Genomic DNA, 9,856 nt, shown 5'->3' with positions numbered 1-9,856 from the left:
AAGGGAGGGGGATCAGAAGAGACAGTACAAACACACTAATCATTAACCCAGGACGGCTCAGGTGGAGAATCATTTGTACCTTTCTTGCCCCCAGGGTTCTACAGTTCATGAAGCGCTGCATTCTCACTTATCTGTCCTCTGAATTCAGTTGAACATGGAAGGATGAAGTCACAGCCCCGACGGCAGCGAAAGGGCAGCCGCGCCGTACACCTAAAAAGAAGTCCTCAGCTTTGACGGATTTCTCATCTAATTGGTATCTTCTTTAGAAATGCTCACACAGAAGCAGTTTTTCCCAAATGGTGAAGCTCCAGAAGCCAGTCGTTCTCTAACTTTTTAAGGCAGTGAGTGATGTTCCTCTGCTGCCCCCTCAAGGTTCTCAGTTTTCTCCAGAGAGACACTTATTTATTTTTGATACAGGATCTTGCTCTGTCGCCCAGGCTGGAGTACAGTGGCACGATCTCGGCTCGCTGCAACCTCCACTTCCTGGGGTTCAAGTGATTCTTCCTGCCTTAGTCTCCTGAGTAGCTGGGATTACCACCACACCCAGCTAATTTTTGTATTTTTGGTAGAGATGGGATTTTGCCATGCTGGCCAGGCTGGTTTCAAACTCTTGGCCTCAATTGATCTGCCCACCTTGGCCTCCCAAAGTGCTAGGATTACAGGCATGAGCCACCATGCCTGGCCAGAAAGACTTTTTTTTTGAGACAGAATCTTGCTCTGTCGACAGCCTGGAGTGCAGTGGTGCAATCTCAGCTCACTGCAACCTCTACCTCCGGGTTCAAGTGATTCCCCTCTCAGCCTCCCAAGTAACTGGGACTACAGGAGCACGCCACCACACCTGACTAATTTTTTTATATTTTAGTAGAGACAGGGTTTCACCATGTTGGCCAGAATGGTCTCGATCTCCTGGCCTCAAGTGATCTGCCCACCTCAGCCTCCCAAAGTGCTGGGATTACAGGCATGAGCCACCATGCCCAGCCAGAGAGACACATTTTTTAATAACCAAAAAGGCCATCCAAAATAGAATATGAAAACCACACATAAGCTGCTCAGAATGCAAACTATTGATATTCTGAATTATGAAAAAGAAAACAACAACCCAGTAATAAGACTTTCCACATACTCATTTGGTGAGGTAACAATTACCTTTCCTGTAGCATAATTCAGCAAGGATGAATCCTTAAAATATGTCATAAAAAACACATTTTGCATGCATTTTCAGATAAAAGAGCAAAACTTTTGACTATAATATTCTTAGGCTTTAGGATAATCACAGTATAAATCAGTCACCACAAATTCCATCTTATTATTTTACTCTGTATGCTATCAACCTATCTGTTACTCTCCTTTTCTTAAGGGAAAGGAGATGTAGGTTACAAGGGCCGGGCAGGCCCACTCCGGGCTCAGGGCAGCACAAGGCGTCTGCCCGTGGTTTCCAGGCCTTCTGCATTCCCGCCTGTGCTCAATGCTCCCAGCAACGATGCCAAGGAAGCATTTCCCTATTTCCCAATGAGCAAACAGAGGCAGAAAATGATAAGTCGTCTTTGCAAATCCACACCGTTGATAGAGAATATACATGCAACTCAAATTCAGGCTGGGGCGGGGCATGGTGGCTCACGCCTGTAATCCCAGCACTTTGGGAGGCTAAGGTGGGTGGATCACCTGAGGTCAGGAGTTTAAGACCAGCCTGACCAACATGGTGAAACCTTGCCTCTACTAAAAGTATAAAAAATTTGCCAGGTGTGGTGGCATGCACCTGTAATCCCAGCTACTGAGGCAGGAGAATCGCTTGAACTTGGGAGGTGGGGGTTGCAGTGAGCCGAGATGGTGCTGCTACACTCCAGCCTGGGTGACAAAGCACTTTATCTCAGAAAGACAAAACAAAATGAAAGCTAGGCCAGTAAGCGGCAACAACCCACATGGCCAATGACAGATGTGACTACTCACAATGGACTATGACTGAGCCGACGAGGAGGGAAATGCTGGCACATGTCACACCATGGGATGTTGCTAGGTGAAAGTGGCCAGACACAAAAAGGACACATCCTGTGCAAGTCCACTGAAGAGTCAGAGAAGCCACATTCATGGAGTCAGAGTAGAAGGGGGGTTGCCAGGGACTGGGGCTGGGGAGTGGTTTCACGGGTACAACGATTCAGTTTGGGATGATGAAACAGTTCTGCAGGCAGAGCGGGGTGATGGCTGCACAACATTGTGAATGTAATCAATGCCACTGAATCCTACACTTGACTATAGTAGAAAGGTAAACTGTGTTTTGTATTTTGTGCACACACACACAAAATTTCAGGGGATCTGGTGGAAGACAGCTGTACCCGCTGCAGCCCCTATAGTCCTGGTTAACGTCACCATTTCAGTTCATAGGTCAGCTGGCTCCAAGCCATTCACCTGTTTAGTGACAGAGCTGAGCCCTCCCTGCTCTTGGCTGTTTAGGTAAGTTGAGAGTGGCCCCCTAGCTACCTGAAACTCGTTTCCCTTCTGTCTTCCACCACCTGCTGCTGTCATTCTCCTCCAAACAGGGAATGGGAGCGCCTGTGCTGCTGAAAGTTCCTTCCTCTTCATAGTGACAATTGACCAAGCCCCTGGCATGTGCTTCCTGTGCCTGCATGACACTGACGGAACCCCATATTGACACTGACCCATCCACAGCCAGGGACATGACTAGAGGGGAGGGTCTGTGTGGGTTCTTGTTGCTGCCACCTGCTGCAACTTGTCACCACCTCTGGATCTGAGCTCACCTGTCTCTGGCAGAGAGGAACGCTTTGCCCTTCTTGTGTCCTACACACTTAGAAAGGGCCACATCGAATGTTATAGAGCTAATCACCTTTACTCATAACTATTTTTTTTTAGGTGGAGGTTTGCTCTTGTTGCCCAGGCTAGAGTGCAATGGTGCAATCTTGGCTCACTGCAACCTCCGCCTCCTGGGTTCAAGTGATTCTCCTGCCTCAGCCTCCCGAGTAGCTGGGACTACAGGCATGCGCCACCACACCCAGCTAATTTTGTATTTTTAGTAGAGACGGAGTTTTTCCATGTTGGCCAGTCTGGTCTTGAAGTCCTGACCTCAGGTGATCCGCCTGCCTCGGCCTCCCAAAGTGCTGGGATTATAGGCATGAGTCCCTGCACCTGGCCACTCATGAGTATCTTCATAACACGGGGTCAGAGTGGGGCTGCGGAATGAGGCTGAATCTAGCGCAGAAACCAGAACTTTCTTCCTCTAGTACCCATGCTTTGCTGCTGGGCAAACACCCATGCTCCCTCCCCCACTGTCTGGATTCTGTGCCCACAGGGCTATCAGCATTTCTGCAGGGGCCTAAACTCCAGTTGTAAACAAACAGAAAATTTCTTTTCTATGTTGTTTCCAAGACCCTGTTATAGGAGACATATTTAACTGATATCTTAGAGCTTCCTGTGATCTTTAAGAAGGCTTGTCCGCTTAGAACAAGAAAGCTGGGTGTGGTGGCTCACGCCTATAATCCCTGCATTTTGGGAGGCTGAGGCAGGCAGATCATGAGGGCAGGAGATTGAGACCATTCTGGTCAACATGGCAAAACGCCATCTCTACTAAAAATACAAAAATTAGCTTGGTGTGGTGGTGCATGCCTGTAGTCCCAGCTACATGGGAGGCTTGAAGTAGGAGAATTGCTTGAACCCAGAAGGCGGAGGTTGCAGTGATCCGAGATCATGCCATTGCACTCCAGCCTGGTGACAGAACAAGACTCCATCTCAAAACAACAATAACAATAAACAAATAAAAAAATTAAAAAAAAAATCAACTGACTTTTTTTTGAAATGTTTAAAGAGAAAATTTTAAATCATTACTACAAATGAAAAACTGGTAATTGTTTTGTTTTTGTCTTGGAGACAGAGTCTCACTCTGTCACCCAGGCTGTAGTGCCTTGGTATAATCATAGCTCACTGCAGCCCAGAACCCCTGGGCTCAAGCAATCCTCCCACCTCAGCACCCCAAAGTTCTAGGACTGCAGGGATGAGCCACTGAGCCCAACCCATGTGTCATAAATAGAAGGCAACCATAAAATAAATGTTAAAAACAGAGCAATGTGATTAAATTTTAAAAAACAAGTGATCGTTATAATTTTTTAAAATAGATACTTGAAAATACGCTCCCCAATGAGAATAGAGCTTCATATGCGGAACTGTAATAAAGGAGACGTAGCCCGATGCCACTTAGTTTAAGATGAAATCAGGTTCTCACTCAGTATGATGCTATTTTTAACATTTTGAAGATAACCAGCACTGAGCCTACTATAGGTTGTCTTTTATTAAAAAGGGCAAAAGATCTTTAACCTTCATCTTTAGCAGGGTTAAATTTTGAGTACTCCCAGCTAAAATGATTTACCTTTTATTCTGAAAAGCCTCCTGAATATTTATAAACCTTGAACGATAGATAAGAATTGATCGTCTTTCCTTCTGGGGAGGACATTTTAAAAAAACCTTTTCAGATAATTTAGTTATGGAGTGCTATAAATTTACCATAAAGGCACCAATTTCAAAGATTTCTTCTGTAGCAGAGATATTTTAGAGGCGAAAAACAAATGTAGTTAACCATTGTTGACTTACATAATTTCTGGCTAAAGAATCCAGGTTGGGTTAACCAGCTGGGCAGATGGTTTTTAGAACAGTTCCCACCCATCAGAAAGACATGCAGGCATTTCACTAATTTCCTTCCAGGAGAAGGTTATGAATTACATTAAGTGAAAAGGTTCTGTCTGGATGAAGTTTGTGGACAAGAGGAGGAAGCTGGGTGGAGACGGCTGAAGAGTAAGGGTGGGAAGAGACTTCACTGAATAATAATGTTTCATAAGTCTTGAATTTTGAACTACGTACAGGTGGCCTATTATGTAAAAAAGTAAAACAATTAAAAAAAAAATAGGTGTGGTGGCTCACACCTGTAATCCCAGCACTTTGGTAGGCCAAGGTGGGAGGATCTCTTGAGGCCAGTAGTTTTAGAGTTGCCTGGGTAACAAAGTAACGAGAGAGAGAGAGAGAGAGAGAGAGAGAGAGAGAGAGAGAGAGAGAGAGAGAGAGAGAGAGAGAGAGAAGAAAATACCCTTATACCCTTATAGTTTATAATGTGAAAACAAAAGGAACATTCTTTCTCTATACAACCCTGACAACGGATTTTAGAAATCTTTTCTCATCTCTTCTCAAGAAGTTACAATATTTCCCACCAAAGTTTCAGATGAGTTTAGAAGCAGGAAGCTCAGATTTCCAGCAGGTTCTCAATCTTGCTTGGCTTTATAGAATATTCAAATGACTGGGGGGCTGGTCCCCTGGGTCTGAGCATAGCTGTCACCGTAGCCACTGCCAGTGCTGAGCAAGTGCTGTCCTGAGCATGTCAGTTACATCCTTCTATTTAATTCTCACCAGCACCCTTCACCAAACACATGGCAGAGGAAACCAGAGGCACGCCCAGAAGACATTATTAACAAAGAATGCATTCTCGTCTATATCCCTCCCTTGCCGGTGTTGCTAGGATAGCATGTTTGCAAGGGAAACAGGCCTGAGGAAAACATTTGCCATAAAGCACAAGCAAGGATCAGGAAAAACAGCGCCTTACCTAAGCCAAGGCAGCAGCTCTAGAAGCAGCAGAAGGCCTGTGAATGCAGGCTCCTTCATCTGGCAGAAGTCTGTTGGAGACCTTGGGAGGGAGAGGGTTTAAGTAATGAGTTGGATGACAGGGGATGTAATCAGTCCTGCTTCTGGGAATAGCCTCTTGGTATTTCCCATTGCATGGGCAAATTGCTGGGGGAAGGCAGCAGCTTTGGGCGAGTGGCCGCCCTGAAGGCCAGTGCCAGTCCCTCACTCACCATGCTGCTGGAGTAACTGGACAGATGATTGTAGCTGAAGATACAGTCCCAAGACTCTTTAGGATCTTATCCCAGGAGCAAGGGGCAACCCATTCTGTGAAACAACCAACTTTGGGGCATCCTCAGATCTTCCACTAGGGCTGCCTTGGGATGCTTTGCTGCTCGTGCCAGTCATTGCACTCAAGACCGGATCGCAGTCAGCACCTCTGCACATCGTCAGTCTCCACGTTGCTGTTTCGTACTTTTACTCTTCTTGAAATATCAGCTATAATGTGCGCCTTTGTCTTTTGGCTATTGATCATTTGTACTAGTGGCAGCCTTTCCCCATAAGAACCAATTGGAGAACACTCAAGATAGTGATGGGCTGTATTTTTCTTGAAACACAACTGTCTTCTTTAACCCGTTAGTGATAAACTATATATTTTTTAAATTAGAAAATGCAATAGGGCCCTAACTGTGCCTAAATATTTTCACTTTCAACATTTCCTATTCAAAAGGGGCTTTATTCCAATGGCTTTTTTTTTTTTTTTTTTTTAAGACACCGTCTCACTCTGTCACCCAGGCTGGAGTGCAGTGATCCAATCATGGCTCACTGCAGCTTCAGACTCGAGCCTAGGCTCAAGCTATCCTCCCACCTCAGCCTCCAAGTAGCTGGGACTACACACCTGAACCACCATGCCTGGCTATCTTTTTGTATTTTTAGTAGAGATGGGGTTTTTCCATGTTGCCTAGGCTGGTCTTGAACTCCTGGGCTCCAGCGATCCACCTACCTCAGCTTTCCAAAGTGCTGGGATTATAGGTGTAAGCCACTGCGCCTGGCCTCAATGGCTAAATTCCTAAAACTAGATAAAACATGTCAGTTATCCCTGAATCAGAGAAGGTTTGAGAAAAATCCAGGAGTGTGAGATTAAGCAATAGCAGCAGAAGCACAGTGCTGGGACCAAAAAGACCACACACCCCATTAGCTTTCTAGGAATATGGATGAAACAAGACAGTAACTGCTTTGGGGGTGGAGGCCAACTTTCTAAATGGCTAAAGATAATTTGGCAGGTTCTTTCTTCATTGCCAACCGTCAGTTAGTTGAAAGGGGACTATCTCATAGCAATACTGCCCCTAAGAAGCATCTGGGGTTGGGTATAAGACAGTTTGGGAGACCAAAGTTTCCTGTTTGCCTGTCTGGCCCCCTCACCTCCCAAGGGAGCACATAAGGTGACCTGCCTGGTCACAAACGTCCCACTCTGGGTCACCTCTGCAGCAGCCGAAGAACACCCCCAATTGAGAGTAGCAAGGCTGGAAAATGCCTCACCTGGGGAGGGATTTCTCAATGACCAGGAGCATGAGTATTTTTATCTCTGGTGTTGTTTGCTATGATGCCGAAATTGAGGCAGCTTAATGCTCATCCTGTTTGCAGTGTTAAGTGGATTTCTTTGATTTCTTCATACATACACCCAGTGCACCCTTTACTGTTCCTTAATGTCACCTGTAGCTGAGTCCATGTTTTACTCAGCCCCTTATCATGCAAGCCTAACATAGTTTTGGTCACATAGCTTAATAAAAGTCAATCAAATTCTTGGTTAGCAAATACTTCCATTTTCCATGGTTTGCATGTTTTATGCCATAGGTAACTAGTTTGAAAATGGTCAGAGTCAAAATGGAGTCATTAGGCTGGGTGCAGTGGCTCACGCCTGTAATCCTGGCACTTTGGGAGGCCTAGGCAGATAGATCACCTGAGGTCAGGAGTTTGAGATCAGCCTGGCCAACATACTAAAACCCTGTCTCTACTAAAAATATAAAAATTAGCCGGGTGTGGTGGCACATGCCTGTAATCCCAGCTATTAGGGGGGCTGAGGCAGGAGGATCACTTGAACCTGGGAGGTGGAGGTTACAGTGAGCCGAGATTGTGCCACTGTACTCCAGACTGGGTGACAGAGCAAGACTCTGTCTGGAAAAAAAAAAAAAAAAAAAAGAGAGAGAGAAAAGAGTCATAATGTTAAGAATACCTGACAAACAGAGATGGAAAAGGTCAGAGAGAGGGTTCTCATGTCTGTATGCATGATTAACAAAGACCATAAAAATCACAGCCTTGCACAAAGGCCATTGCAACCCCCGATCAAAAATACTTCTGCATATATCCAACTGCCTGTCAACCGTGGACGGGCGTCACCCTTGTTACCAACCTGTGCAGTCAGGGATAATAATCTCAAAACAACGATGTAATCCTCATGTCTTCCTTTATAACCCGTTCTCTTCTCGCCTATCATCTCGGCACTTTGGGAAGCGGAAGCAGGAAGACTACTTGAGCCCAGGAGTTCAAGACCAGTCTGGGTAGCATAGGGAGACTCTGTCATCACAAAAGCAAACAAAACCAAAAAACCCCACTCAAACCAAAAAACTTCACAAAAATCTTTTTCTTCCTTAATCTCCCTGAATGCACTCTATGATGGCATGCACATTCCCATCGTAATGCTCTACTCCCAAATAAACATCTTTTCTTCTCAGAGATGCTCTTTTAGGTTGATACTAGCTAAAACAAATGCTATCCAAATGTGTACTCTTCAAACATGTGTACTCAAAATAGCAACTCTACAATGCTAGGCACTGCTCTAGGTGCTTTATACATGTATTAAGCCTTACAAGCCTGTGTGGTAGCTGGTAATTTGGTTTTACATAAGAGATGAAGGAGCTCCTGCAGGGGCCACAGTTAGGAAACTGTGGGGGCAGGAAGTATGACCCCAGGGCGCAAAGCTTTCCAGCTGTCCACTCCTGTACAATGGCCTCGACAGTGATCTCATCCTACATAGATGCCAGATTAATGTCAGCATGGAGGCAAAAGTCCCTGGGGACCTATGGTTCAGTAAACAGAATAAACCAGCTCTTGCACCAAAGTCTGTCTGCATGTCTTTTCCAGACAGGGACAAACGGCTGCTTTTTAGGGTGGAGCTCCAGAAGAGATAATCAGAGTATTCAGGGACATGTCTTATGCAGATCAGGCATCTTCAAACACCAGAAGCAATGTCAAGAAAGTAAAATCAGTCCACACACACGTTTATGGCACAACTTCACTGGACTTTGCAGTTTCCCAATATTTTCCACAACTTTCTAGGTAGGCTTCCTCCTAATGCCAAGGCTGATTACAGAACTTGGGGGGAAAACACCGGGCGCGGTGGCTCATGCCTGTAATCCCAGCACTTTGGGAGGCCAAGGGAGGCGGATCACGAGGTCAAGAGATCAAGACCATCTTGGCCAACATGGTGAAACCCTATCTCTACCAAAAATACAAAAATTAGCTGGGCGTGGTGGCATGCGCCTGTAGTCCTAGCTACTCAGGAGGCTGAGGCAGGAGAATCGCTTGAACTCGGGAGGCGGAGGCTGCAGTGAGCTGAGATTGCACCACTGCATGCCAGCCTGGTGACAGAGTGAGACTGTCTCAAAAAGAAAGTTTGCTGAAATTGTCTGGAAATATTAACAGAGCTTAGGTAATTCTAATAGCCAGTGCTTAATATGCCTGGCTTCTAAATCCATTTCAATCCTCTATAATGTATGTACTATTATCGTTCCCATTTTACAGAGAAAACTAAGGCACACAGAGGTTAGGTAAACTGAGTACACGGTAGACTGGGATTTTTTAACTGATGCAGTGATTTTATTCAGAGGTCAGCAACTATGGCTAGCTTGTCTTTGTCAAGTTTCACTGGGATACAGCCAAACCCATTTGTCTACTATGGTCCATGGCTTTTGTGCTGCAATGGCTAAGCATCTGGCCAGAGACCCATAGAGCTTGCAAACACAAACTTGTTCGGTGAGGAGTGCTAAAATATTTACCATCTAAAACTTAGAGAACACGTTTGCCAACCTCTGGTCTTAACCATACAGCACCATGATCTTTCAAGGTGTACCTTAATATCACAGGAGCAAGTTGTCAGGCTGATTCAAACTCTTACATTTTCTACCCATCTGTTACAAAACTTCCAGGGAAATAGAGAAACTAATTTCTGATTCATAGCAAGTGGCGC

Source organism: Callithrix jacchus, chromosome 1 (genome assembly GCF_049354715.1).
Source record: "Callithrix jacchus isolate 240 chromosome 1, calJac240_pri, whole genome shotgun sequence".
Taxonomy (NCBI): domain Eukaryota; kingdom Metazoa; phylum Chordata; class Mammalia; order Primates; family Cebidae; genus Callithrix; species Callithrix jacchus.
Note: the sequence above shows the minus strand (reverse complement) of the source record.